Source organism: Triticum aestivum, chromosome 3A, assembly GCF_018294505.1.
Source record: "Triticum aestivum cultivar Chinese Spring chromosome 3A, IWGSC CS RefSeq v2.1, whole genome shotgun sequence".
Classification (NCBI taxonomy): domain Eukaryota; kingdom Viridiplantae; phylum Streptophyta; class Magnoliopsida; order Poales; family Poaceae; genus Triticum; species Triticum aestivum.
The window spans coordinates 703,219,531-703,232,915 of record NC_057800.1 but is presented as its reverse complement, the minus strand read 5'-3'; the positions used below and the strand labels follow the sequence as shown (position 1 = coordinate 703,232,915).

The window sequence follows — 13,385 nt, the reverse complement described above, 5'->3', positions numbered from 1 at the left end:
ATCGGTTCTACTAGAAATTCTATTTATATATATGCATAACGTGTATAATATGTAGTATCGTAAAATACCAGCAAACGAAAAAGAATTAAATGGAAAACACAAAATTAAATAAAAAAGAAATCATAAACTCAAAACCCCCTAACCTTTTAATACCGGTTGGTGTCACCAACCTGTACTAAAGGGCTCCCTGCCCCCGAAGCTGGCTCGTGGCACATGGTTGCCATTTAGCACCGGTTCATGCTGAACCGGTACTAAAGGAGGGACCTTTAGTGCCCACAATTTAGTGCCGGTTACCGAACCGGGAATAAAGGGCCTTACGAACCGGTGATATTGCCCGGTTCTACACTAGTGACACACCCCGCGCGCACTGCTTCTTCTTCCTCCATCTCATCCTTCTCCTACTCCATGAAACTAGCATCCTCTCCAGCTCGGTCGTGTACTTGCGTTGGGCGACAACTTGACGCTACGAGCACATCCACTTGGAGAACAAGAACGTGAACGCGAATTCCACACGAAACCACGCGCGAGAGCTTCTCTTTGTTGCTTTTCGAGGAGAGATCTGGATCCAAGCAGACTTTCTTCTATAGATCGATCAACCCTTTGACTAACAATCGCGATAGCATGCAGCAAGCTAGATCCGCCATTTACGCCACCCAGGGCAGTAAACTAGTGGATATATTCGTTGACTCATCACTCTCGCTCATGGCTCCGTCGTGAGGCTGCCATCAACGAGAATCCCGGCACGCTCCTCTTCCTCTTCCACCGAATAACTTAGAAAACCAGCAAACACCATCTCATGTACGCCACCTTCTACCCATCTAGTCTCCCGTGCTCCGCGCGCCATATATAACGAGCTAGCAATGGCATCTCGATCGACCACAGCACTGGCCTGTCCAAATTTCAAAATGTGGCAACCAAAAGACCTCCTCCTCATCGCCGTCTCGCTGTGTATCCTGGCGTGCACGGTGGCGGGCGACGGCGGCGGCAGGCCGCTGGTGACGGCCGTCACAAGGGACGCGGCCACCTCCCTGCTCCCTCTACACCATCCCCTTCATGTCCGGCAGCCCGCTGGTCCTCGACCTCTCCGGCCCCATCGTCTGGTCCACCTGCGACGGCGGCGCCTCCCACGACACGCTCGAGTGCAACGACATCGACTGCATGCGCGCGCACCGCTTCCACCCGCCCAACTGCCCGCACACCGGCTACGGCATGCCGGACGCCGACAACCCTTATCGCTGCAAGTGCACCGCACACCCGCACAACCCCGTCTCCGAGGACACCGCGTCGGGGGACATGACCCGCGTGGCGCTCTCCGCCAACGCCACCGACGGCAGGAACCCGTTGGGCCCGGTATCGTTCACCGCCGTGGCGTCTTGCGCGCCGGACTCCCTGTTAGCGGGGCTGCCGGCGGGGGCTGTCGGCGTCGCGGGGCTCGCGCACTCAGGCCTCGCGTTCCTCGCTCAGGCCGCGCGCACGCAGGGCGTCGCTAACTCGTTCGCGCTCTGCCTCGGGAGCCGCGGCCGTGGCGGCGTCGCCATCTTCGGCGGGGGCCCGCTCTTCGCGGCGAACGGGCGGTCCATCACGGACATGCTGGGCGGCGACACCCCGCTCCGCAAGCACGGGGATTCCCCCGGCTACTACGTCTCGGCCAGCAGGGGCGTCTTCGTTGACGGAGCGCAGGTGCCGCTGGACACGTACGCACCGCTCACCATCGGCTTCTCCACGACGACCCCGTACGCGCAGGTGCGCCACGACGTGTACCGCCCGCTCATCGACGCGTTCGACCGGGCCATGGAACGCGAGGGTGCGATAACCGCCGGTGCGAGGGTCCCCTCCCCGGCCGGGTCGCCGTTCGAGCTGTGCTACAACTCTTCGAGGCTGTCACTGACGCGGTTCGGCTACTTCGTGCCGACGGTCGGCTTTGGGCTGGAGGGCGGCTCGGGCTGGGCGGTGCAGGGCATCAACTCCATGGCGCTGGTGATCGGACGCCCCACGGCGTGCTTCGGTTTCGTGGAGATGAAGGAGGGAGACAATGCCGGGTATGGCGGCGGTGCGGCGCCAGCGGTGGTGCTCGGAGGGTTGCAGATGGAGGAGAACCTGGTGGTGTTCAACGAAGAGAAGCAGACCATGGCCTTCACCGGGCAGATCAACGGGAGGGGGCTCTTCTGCAGCAACTTCAATTTTACCGTGCCCGCCTAGTGGTTCGTTTTAGTTACATGCATGGATCTAGTGTTGCTTGGTCAAAGTTTGTGATCGTGCTGTGTGGATTTCGAATTTGCTTGCAACGAGTATTATTTTTACTGTTAATTTTTTTATTTATTCCCAAATGATAAGTGCCACAGTGTGGCGAACAAACTCCCAGCATCAAATAACACAGTACAGTACAGAAGCCCACACACGTCTTTTTCGAAAAAGGAGGTTAACAAAATAAAAGGCGATCATGGTTGAATCATCACAAAATATGAAATAAACACATAGACGACTAAGGCGACTATTTTGGCAACAATGCCAAGAAGGAATAGGCGCCCTTACTCCCAGGGACGGAGTTGGACCTCAAGTCAGCGTGATGCACTGCTTTGACATGGCGTTAAAAATTTCGAACAACATTGCACTATATGTATCTTCCGTAACTTCCAGTGTAGGTTATCCTACATGATAAGAAAAGATGTATAAATTCTAAACATACCAATCAATGGGCTAACTATAAGGTTGAAAGAAAGAATAAAAATACTTGAAAAAGATGTCTTGGATTTCTTAATTGCTTTATAGTAGATTCACTTCCTTGATTATTTTTGACTTTTTTTTTCATTTCTTCTATTTAAAGATAACAAATAAGAGCATCACTAATGTTAGTTGTACGCATATACTACCTCTGTCCCTGTCCCTGGTTTATTGGTCCCCATTGTATATCGTGTCAAATTTTGACCATAGATTGAACTAACAAAATGTTCATGCATGTCACAAAAAATTATATCATTACAAACAATGTTCAAAATTCGAATCCAACGATATAATTTTTGTTGACATGCATTAACATTTTGTTAGTTAAATCTTTGGTCAAAATTTGACACAGACTATAAAAAAAGCCTATAAACCAGGACGAAGGTAGTATACGGTGGTGGCGCATTTGATACCGAGATGCGGCGGTATGAATGTGTCTTTATATGGCTCTGCCGATACATAAAAACGTATATAATGGATTATATAACAGAACTTAGAATTGTGCTTTCACAAAATCAAGTTTTCTACTCTAGTGGTGATGAATCCGAAACCTTGAGAACGCCTTCATTACTGAAGGAACGTTGCTATACACACGACATATTCGGACAACCTGCGACGACACTACGCATCAAGCCGTTGATCTGTTAGACCAAAATCAGACAACACCGTTCATTCTTGCATCGTGTGGGATTCGGCCGGTTAGTGTCGTCCGTCCAGTAGTTTCGCTACTGAAGCGTCATCCCACTTGGCCTCGTCATCTCCCATCGTGGTGATCTGCTTTCCACATATTCGACCTGTGAGGCTGTTGGGGAGAAGCGTTAACCTCGACTCTTCTACATCGGTTCTCCTGCGATGGAGGCTTTATTGTGAGACATGGAGTTGAGTATCCTAGTACAACCTTGGCCTTGTCTAGGTGGATGGTCCATGCTTTATATATTCGTCGTTGGCACCTACTGGCAACATCCGATTACTTCCTATCTGCAATTGGAATGGCTATTTGTTCCGTGATATGAAGTATATGCGGGGTCGAGCTACACTCACGACACACCATCGAATTGTGTGGGTTAGAGATGGTGTTGAATTCCCTGTAAGAAGAGTGCTCTTTTTGTGTACCACCCACAATGTGGCTATATCTTCCACGTGTCGGAGTACGATTTAGAGTCATAGTCGCATGGTAGGCTTGTCGCAAAAGGGGTAATCTTTACACATCTCATGTACTGAATAAAAAAGGGATAAAGAGTTGGCTTACAATCGCCACTTCACACAATACATAAATAATCCATACATCATCCAAAGTACAATCAAAAGCCCGACTACGGAACCAAAATAAAAGAAGATAACCCCAAATGTTAGATCCCCGATCGTTCCAACTGGGCTTCAATACTAATCATCTGGAAAAGAAACATACTAACGTCTCGAATCCTCGTCGAACTCCCACTTGAGTTCGGTAGCATCGCTTACACTGGCATCCTCGGCACCTGCAACTGTTTGGAAGTATCCATAAGTCACGAGGACTCAGCAATCTCACACCCACGAGATCAAGACTATTTAAGCTTAAGGATAGAAAAGGGTAGTGAGGTGGAGCTGCAGCAAGCACTAGCATATATGGTGGCTAACATACGCAAAAGAGAGCGAGAAGAGAAGCAACGCAACGGTCGAGAAACTATAAGTGATCAAGAAGTGATCCTGAAGCTACTAACATTCAAGCATAACATGAGACCGTGTTCTCTTCCCGGACTCTGCTGAAAAGAGCATTACTAGGAAAATGACTATAGCTAATATGAACATTAATGACGCACCATGTATGTGGTGCAGCATTGTTATATAGTAGTGGCGCACCAGATACAGGTGCGCCATTAGCGGTGCGCCGTTACTAACAATTTTTTTTCAAGACTATTAATGACGCACCAAAGGCACAGTGCGCCATTGCAAGTTTTAACTAGTAATGGCGCACCACACACTATGTGCGCCACTACTAACAATTTTCTTTTACTTTTAAAAAAAAAATTAGTAATGGCGCACCATGTTACAGTGCGACATTACTAGTTCAAACTAGTAATGGCGCATCACAGCCACGGTGCGGCACTAATAACAATTATAATTTTTTTGCAAAACTAATAATGGCGCACCACGTAACAGGTGCGCCATTAGTAACTAGAATTACTAATGGCGAATTATTAGGTGGTACGCCACTGGTAACCTGAGAGCAGCTAGATATTTTGGACAGCCACCTACCACACTCACTTTTCCCACTTCATTCTCTCCACCTCCTCCTCCAAGCTTGTCTCGGCTGCCTCCTCCTCCTCACCTCATTTGCACCATAGATTCACCCAAATTAAGTGGTTAAATTTCCTTTTTTTGATAGGTAAGTAAGGGGAAAGCTTCTCTATGTTGTAGATCTACTTTTTTTCTCCCTCCAACAATGTGCACATGCACTTTTTATGGCCTAGATCTACGTATGTTTGTGGTGTTGCGCATATGTTTGTGTTTGCAGGTACCGGTATTTGAAATGCGATAGTTGCCAATATTTTGCCGGAATGTTGATTCATTTCCATTTCGGCGAGAATTTGGCACTATGCATTCTTTTTGGTTCTATTTTTAGGCAAAGTCATGCCAAATTTTTTCTTGGTTCTAAAATATCGTTTTGCTCTACCCCGCAGGCAACCATGGTCCGCACGATGACCGAAGGCATCGTGAATAGGTTTTTGAGCTCCGCGAAGGCCGAGATGCTTCAAAAGAACGAGACGGAGATAAGATGTTTGTGTCGAAGATGCAAGCTGAGGAGCCTTATGGACCCGGATTCCGTACAGGTGCGGGACCACCTGCTCTTGCGTGGTTTCATGGATGGCTATTGGTGGCAAGGTGATGAAAATGATTATGAAGCCGTCCATGGGGGCCGGGCAAGAAATGAGGAAGGGCAGCAAGACAACCGTGGCGAGGGCGGGCAAGATCACGAAGTAGATGCAGTACACAGTCATCATATAGAAGATGTCGGACATGATGATGAGAAAGATGCCGGAGCAGACGAAGGGCATGATCATGAAGATAAAGATGCCGGAGCAGACGATGATGGATCATCGATGGGCTGGGTGCAGGACCCTCATATTCAAGAGCTGCTTCTCAAGAAGACGGATAACGCAAGAGCTGCCGCCCGAGAGAAAGCCAAGCTGGATCAACTGGAGATAGACGCGGTTACTCCATTGTATGAAGGATGCAGGCCCGAGGATACCCGCCTGAAAGTAACGCTCATGGCTCTGGAGATGAAGGTAAAACACAAAATGACCGACACATGCTTCGACGAGAACATGTCATTCTGGCGCGAACGTCTTCCCAAGGGGAACAAGTGCTCGACCAGTTTTGAGGAGGCGAAGAAAATCGCGTGTCCTCTGGATTTACGGCACGTGAAATACCATGTGTGCATGAACAATTGCATCATTTATCGGGACGAGCACGCAGAGTCTACCATATGTCTGGTGTGCGGCGTCACTCGATACAAGAAGAGAAAGAAAGCTCCTCGAAAAGTGGTGTGGTACTTTCCGATCACTCCTCGTCTGCAGTGGTATTTCGTGGACCCTAAGCTAGCAAAGCTCTAGCGTTGGCACGCGGATAGGGAGGAGAAGAAGCGAGAAGATGACAGAAATGATCCGGAGATAAATAAAAAAGACAAGATGCTGAGTCACCATAAGGATGCGAGCCAGTGGCAAGCGTTGAACTTCAAACACCCAGAATTTAGGGACGATCCAAGGAACATCGTGCTGGGCACGAGCACCGATGGAGTCAATCCGTTTGGCAGCCAGAGAAGCACACATAGCACCTGGCCTGTGTTTGTGTGGATGTACAACCTTCCCCCCTGGTTGTGCATGAAGAGGAAGTACATTCACATGAGTATGTTAATTGAAGGGCCGAAACAACCGGGGAATGACATCAATCTGTATCTGGGGCTGCTGAAAGAGGAGCTAGACACGTTGTGGAAAACGCCAGCCAATACGTGGGACGCCGCAGAGAAAAAATATTTCCCTATGAGAGCCGCACTGCTCATGATGGTGCACGACTATCTCGGTTACAGATATGTCGTGGGGCAGGTGGTCCACGGATTTTCTGGAAGCGTTAGGTGCATGGATGACACAACGTATCGCCAGCTAGATAGAGATCCCGGGTCTTCGAAAACCGTGTTCATAGGACATCGAAGGTGGCTTCGCGACGATGACTCATGAAGAAAACGAAAGGATCTGTTCGATGGTGAAACCGAACCCCAAAGACGCCCGCGTACGAGGAGCGGCGAGGAAATAGACGAGTTGTTAAAAAATTGGAAAGATTGCCCACTACGGGAAAGAAGCGAAATGCGCCAGAGCCAGGAAAGAAGCGAAAGGAATCAGAGCCACTGCTGAAGGTATGGAAAATGAGGTCTGTTTTCTGGGACTTGTCGTACTGGAAGATCCCCCGTGTGCCTCACAGCCTTGATGTCATACATATCACGAAGAACGTGTGCGAGAGTTTTCTTGGTACCCTGCTCTACATGCCAGAGAGGGCCAAAGATGGGCCGAAAGCAAGGGCAGACTTGAAATCAATGGGCATCATGGAGGAGCTTCACGCTAATGATGATGATGATGATGATGATAAGGCGAAGCAGGACACGGAAAGTCGTCGCAAAGGCAAAAAGGCCAAGAAGACCGGAAATGACTACCCTCCCGCGTGCTTCACTCTAAGTCAGGAGGAGATCGAGCAGTTTTTCACCTGCCTCGTAGGAGTAAAACTTCCTTATGGTTACGCGGGGAAGATAAGCAGATACCTAGACTCAGCGAAGCAGAAGTTCAGCGGGATGAAGTCTCACGACTGTCACGTGCTGATGACGCAGATACTTCCAGTTACAATCCGTGGGATCATGGACGCGCACGTCCGTGAAACGCTATTTGGCCTATGCAAATTTTTCGACGTCATCTCTCAGAAGTCGGTTGGCATGAGGCAACTCAGAAGGCTACAGAAAGAGATCTTGGTGATACTATGCGAGCTTGAGATGTACTTACCGCCCGCATTCTTCGATGTTATGGTGCATCTACTGGTCCATATCGTGGAGGATATCATCTAACTCGGGCCGACGTGCTGCACAGCATGATGCCGTTCGAAAGGATGAATGGTGTCATCAAAGGATACGTTCGCAACATGTCACGTCCAGAGGGAAGCATAGCTAGGGGCTTTCTGACCGAAGAGTGCATCTCCTACTGCATGAATTATCTAGGCATCGAGAACCTCATTGGTCTGCCCGTCAACAGGCACCTCGGCAGGCTCGCTGGATGGGGTCACCGCGATGGTCGGCGCAAAATGCATGTCGACTTCGAGGGCCGACTCGCCGACTTTGAAAGAGCAAACCTAGTCGCGATACAACACATAGACGTGGTCGATCCTTGGGTGGTAGAGCACAAAACCTTTATTGAGAAGACGTACAATGACCGAGGCCAACAGAGGACGGACGGAGATATAATCAAAGAGCACAACTCATGTTTCACGCGTTGGTTCAAGGAGAAGCTTCTGTCGTACCCTTTACATGAGGATTCTTCCGTGGAATAAAAACTCATATTCGCCTTGTCACAGGGCGCCGAGCACAACCTGATGACCTATGAGGCGTACGATATCAACGAATACACATTCTACACCGAGGACAAGGACATGAAGAGCGATGGTTATCAGAACTCCGGGGTAACGATGGAATCCTACACCAGTAACGACAAGGACAGATACTACGGAAGGGTCAAGGAGATCTATGAGCTGAGCTACGCTGGAGAGAAGGTCTCGATGTTCCGTGTCAGATGGGCCAAGAGCGTCCTAAAAGAAGACCGGTATTTCACCACCATGGTTATACCTGGAGCCAAATCCAAGACCGCGGGCGCAAACGTCAACGCAAAAAATGAGCCATGGGTACCGGCTTCCCAAGTGGACCAATGCTTCTTCATTACCGACCCGTCAAAACCCAGTCGTGTTGTCGTGAGGAGAGGCAAAAGGAAGATCATCGGAATGGATGGAGTCGCCAATGAGCAAGACTTCGACAAGTACGACGACCCGAAGATGGAACATGACGATGACGATGAAGTGCCATACACCACAAGAAAAAGCAGGACCACCCTACCTAAAGGATGTCCGTTCAACAGAAGAACTCCATTTGCGAAAAAGAAGGGCAAGAAGATTGTGAAAAGATAGCTAGCTAAGATCGATTGTATTTAAATCGTAGTCTTCATTTCTCGATTGTATTTCGACATATTGAAATGATATTTCTTCTGTTCTAGTCATGAATATGTTAATATTTTTAACTCACAAAAAGTATTGAATTTGTTAATATTTTTTGAACTCATGAATATTTTTAAATTTGATGGGCACTTTTTAAATTTCTAACTCACAAAAGTATTGAATTTGTTAATATTTTTTTGAACTCATGAATATTTTTAAATTTCATGGGCACTTTTTGAATTCATGAATATTTTTTCAAATTTGATGATATTTTTTCATATTCATAAATGTTTTACCAATTCACAAATGAATGCAACTAAAAATCCAAAAAATATTGATGATATTTTTAAATAACAAATCTGATGATATTTTTTCACATTCATAAATATTTTGAAATAACAAATTTGATGATATTTTTTCACATTCATAAATGTTTTCAAATTTGATTGTTATTTTCTAAAAAATTATTAGATGCAACTAAAAAAGTTACTAATGGCGCATCAGTAGAAGGTGCGCCATTGCTATCAATGTACTTATGGCCACTACAAGGATCCGGGTCTATTGCAACAAAATCATTCGTCGCAATACATGACAATTTGTGGCGATAAGTACATATTGCCACGAAACAACATTTGTTGGCAGCCGTCGTGACTGGACACATGGTAATAGGTTATTACCACAAAAAAGCAATCGTGGCAATAAAGTGTGCTATTGCAACAACCATGTGGGAAGTTGCCACATGCTTTCTCGTGGCAACACTCACCTGATGCCACAATTTGCTTTGTGGAGATAGCTTTAATGCAACATGTAATGAATCATAGCGACTGATAGCTTGTGGCGATAGACGTTTGTGGCAACAACCTATGCCAATGAAGTTGGTTTCGTGGCGCATACTCTTCCATGGCAATAGTCAATTGTGGCAATAAACTATGGCAACAATCCTTATTTTTGTGCACTTGTGGCATTAACTTATGGCAACAAATATTACAGTCGTTGTAATAAGAAAATGCAACATACTAGTTTTGGTGGTGATAAATAGATATCACAACAGGTGAAATGTTTGTAGCGAAAAACTATTGCAACATCTTAAACTTTTCGTGGTGCTAACATGTGGCAACCGAAAGTGGGTTGTTGCAATAGCCTATTGCAATCGTAAAAAAATACAGGCATTCAATTACAATATTCAAAACCATATGTATAATATGTAGATTCATAATCATAATTCTCATAGCAAATATCCATCAAATGAAACTCAATGTAATTTAGTCATCCTAATTAAGTGCCAAGACTAACTGTCCGTGATCTAGAGTCCAGTCGAGCTAGTTCTTTGGATCCTGCAATCAAGAAATAAAAAAATAGTTCTAGTTCATGAGTCCAACATAACATACGCCATACAATTATTCCAGCCCCATTGTTAAAAAGAACTATCGCTAGACTAACTGGAGTGATACTGTGTTAGCAAGCATGTAACTTGAGGGATCAGAACAGTTTCACAAGTAAATGTCTTAAGCATAAGCACAAGTACATGTACTAAAAGCTTCTTGATTTAAGCTGTGACTCAATCTATAATTTCAGTTAAGTTCATGTCCCTAGCTAGCACATATTTGTCTTTTTAAGCTGTGACACACAAAAATATGGTATGAAACAAAAACCTGCAGAAACCAATAATCCAACGTCTTATATTTTGATACGGAGGGAGTACATTACAAAAATATGGTATGAAACTGAAAGGTATATGTTAAGCTAAGAAATAAAATATTATATGACATTGGTACATGTTTTAGAATTAGATTTAGTAAAACCCCAAAAATGTTAGATCATTCAGCAACTTCTTTGTAACTAAAGCTAAAAGTTCAGGTGGCTTAACCTTCTTAGGAGAAATGACCCAATGTATGTGCTATATGTAGTCATTGGTTTAGCTTATGTATTAAGCCATCTATGCAAGTGAACATATAGCAGAAGACTGGGTAATTCCTAATTAGTCTATTCTAGTTAATTAACCAAGCATAGCAAGAAAACCAAAATGAAAGAATCGGTCCAAAAGAAAATAGAAGAGCATGTGCATTGCACAGAGAGACAATAGTAGGAATAGTATATAAAATCAATGGAAGAATCAGTACAAAAACAATTTATCTATACATTGATTTCCCCCCAAATAAATGATGTAGTTATGTGGCAATAGGAAGAGGAATTAATAGAGGCAGAAACCTATGGAGAGGTGAATCAATTCTGCATACCTATAGAAGCCAAAATTGAAGTCTAGCTTGCAATAGCAGGAGCAGTTAAAATGTGAAACAGTGCGACCATACTGAAATTGGAGGAAGTTAAAATCATTTTAAATTCTAGATAAAGATTATGCATCATTCTAAATCATTTTAAACATCGTCTGTGTAAAGCTTCTATAAGAGCAACCGATATACTCGTGGGTGGTTGATGTAAATGTAGTTAATGCATGCTTGCTGCAGGGTGGCACTTTAGGCGATGCAAACCACCTAGCTTGTTCTTATCTGCTCCCTAATCCATATAATAACCTGATAAATATAAGTGTCGAACGATAGACACGCAAAAGACTAGTTTTCTTATGAGATGTTATGGATCATGTCGATAGAGGCAGAGATTATCTGGCCGCTATGGGGGCTTCATGCAGTTAATACGACTTGTATTAGTATTTACCAGGGTAGTAGAGCACAAAGCTTGGGATACCTGAGAGCGCATGAGGTATTGCGGCACGTTCACCCTGCAGTGCAGTATCGATCATGTAGTAGCCATTGGCTATAGCAACCATAGACTCAATAAATTGATGGCCCAGACAGGATGCAGTGCAAGGATCCTATAGAATATTGACAACATGAATTAAAGGACAACAGGAGGTTCCCAATCCTTGTCTTACTCTCTCTTTTCACTAAAGATTAATGGCAGTTCAGCCAAATTCTTCCTTTCGAAGTCACGTGATACACTCAGCAATGAGTCTAGTTCATTGACATTATTTGTTTGGAATGCATTCATTTACATGACAAATGAAAACAGCAGAGCAAACCAATTGTAAGGGACGCGAAGTTTTTGTGAACCTGTGGATTAGATGAATGTCTGAAAGACTTGTCCGACAACCTGTAGACATTTACAAAATCTGAAACCTAATATATCAGCACAGAAGGAGCTAACTAATTAAATGAAGAGTCTAATATGGGAGAAAGCAGAACTAAAACTGCTGCGTTCAAAATCTTGTATCCTAAAAACTGCAAACAATAATGAATCAATTTTGAACACTGAGTCTGTTTTGAACTAACTATCGTCTAAACCATTGGTAAATGTACAGTGAATGTAGCTAAAACAAATGAAGATGTTTGGCAAATCGAACTTTTTGTAGGTTTTAGGTCACACATGGGTTCGAATTGGAAAGCACATTCAGCTTGCAAGTGGTAGGCCGAGTAATTATAGGTGTAGGGAATGAATACATACATTAAAATTTGAAGGATAAGGTAATACGTCCACTGGCCATCTTACAAATTTGATTCCCAACTTACTTTGTTAGGCAGTAGGCACTCGACAGTTTGTTTTGGCGAGATGTTGGAAGCCTCCAGCTGTCACCGACATCTCTGTCTGAATTGCCTGATTTCTGGAGCCATCACCTCTATGTTATAGAAATTCCGATTGTAATTGGGAGGGATGCATGCAGGTACCCATGACTTGCAAAAAGGATATACGCTGGCGATTGGATCTATATCAGCGTCTTCTGCGGACGGTCCGCAGTAGAAACTCGAGACGTGAGACAGCAGCTCCTACTCGTCCACAGGCCACTCCAGAATTCCAGAGAGATGGCTATACATGAATCTGCATAGAAAAAATATTCAGTTTGGAAGATTAGAGGTTTGATGGAGATTAAGTACGTGTTGGAGAAGGAAATCTAGCATCATGAGATCTCTTTCCTTTTTCCCTATAATTTTAGAGAGAAAAGATTGCGTAAAGGGACAGATCGATCAAATTGGCTGCCAATTGAAGCAGGAGAGTAGGGAATACATAAAAAAAGACTAATCTACAATGCTCGCTTTGGAGGTTCAGGGATGCAGCTTGGTGATGAAACTGGTCGCAGCGTCTCCACCTCCATGTCGGCCATGTGGCGAGCAACCCCGACGTAGGCAGGCCGGCACTGCGCTCGCGATGCAGGGGATAACACGGGAACTCCGTCGGCACCGACGCCAGACCGCATGGCTGCCGCTGGCAGCATGGCCGAGGACACGAAGACGCGGCCCGCATCGGCGGGCGCGGAGGAAAGGGAGGACGGCGCCGTTGACTCCGGTGTGTTTGTTGTGTTGACGCTGTGATGACGCCGTCAGCATCGGGAACCAGGGACGAGAGCTCAGATCCAATCGCCCGTGAAGATGCCATGCGATCTGGTTTAGAATAATCAAGGTTTTTTTTTATTTTGAGTACTAATCGTGGGAAGT

At 45.5% G+C, this 13,385-nt stretch overlaps 1 pseudogene; it reads left to right on the top strand.

Moving 5' to 3' along the window:
- Positions 1-905: 905 nt before the first annotated feature.
- LOC123059271 (chitinase CLP-like) lies at positions 906-2,257 on the top strand (annotated as a pseudogene).
- The last annotated feature ends 11,128 nt before the right edge of the window (positions 2,258-13,385 follow it).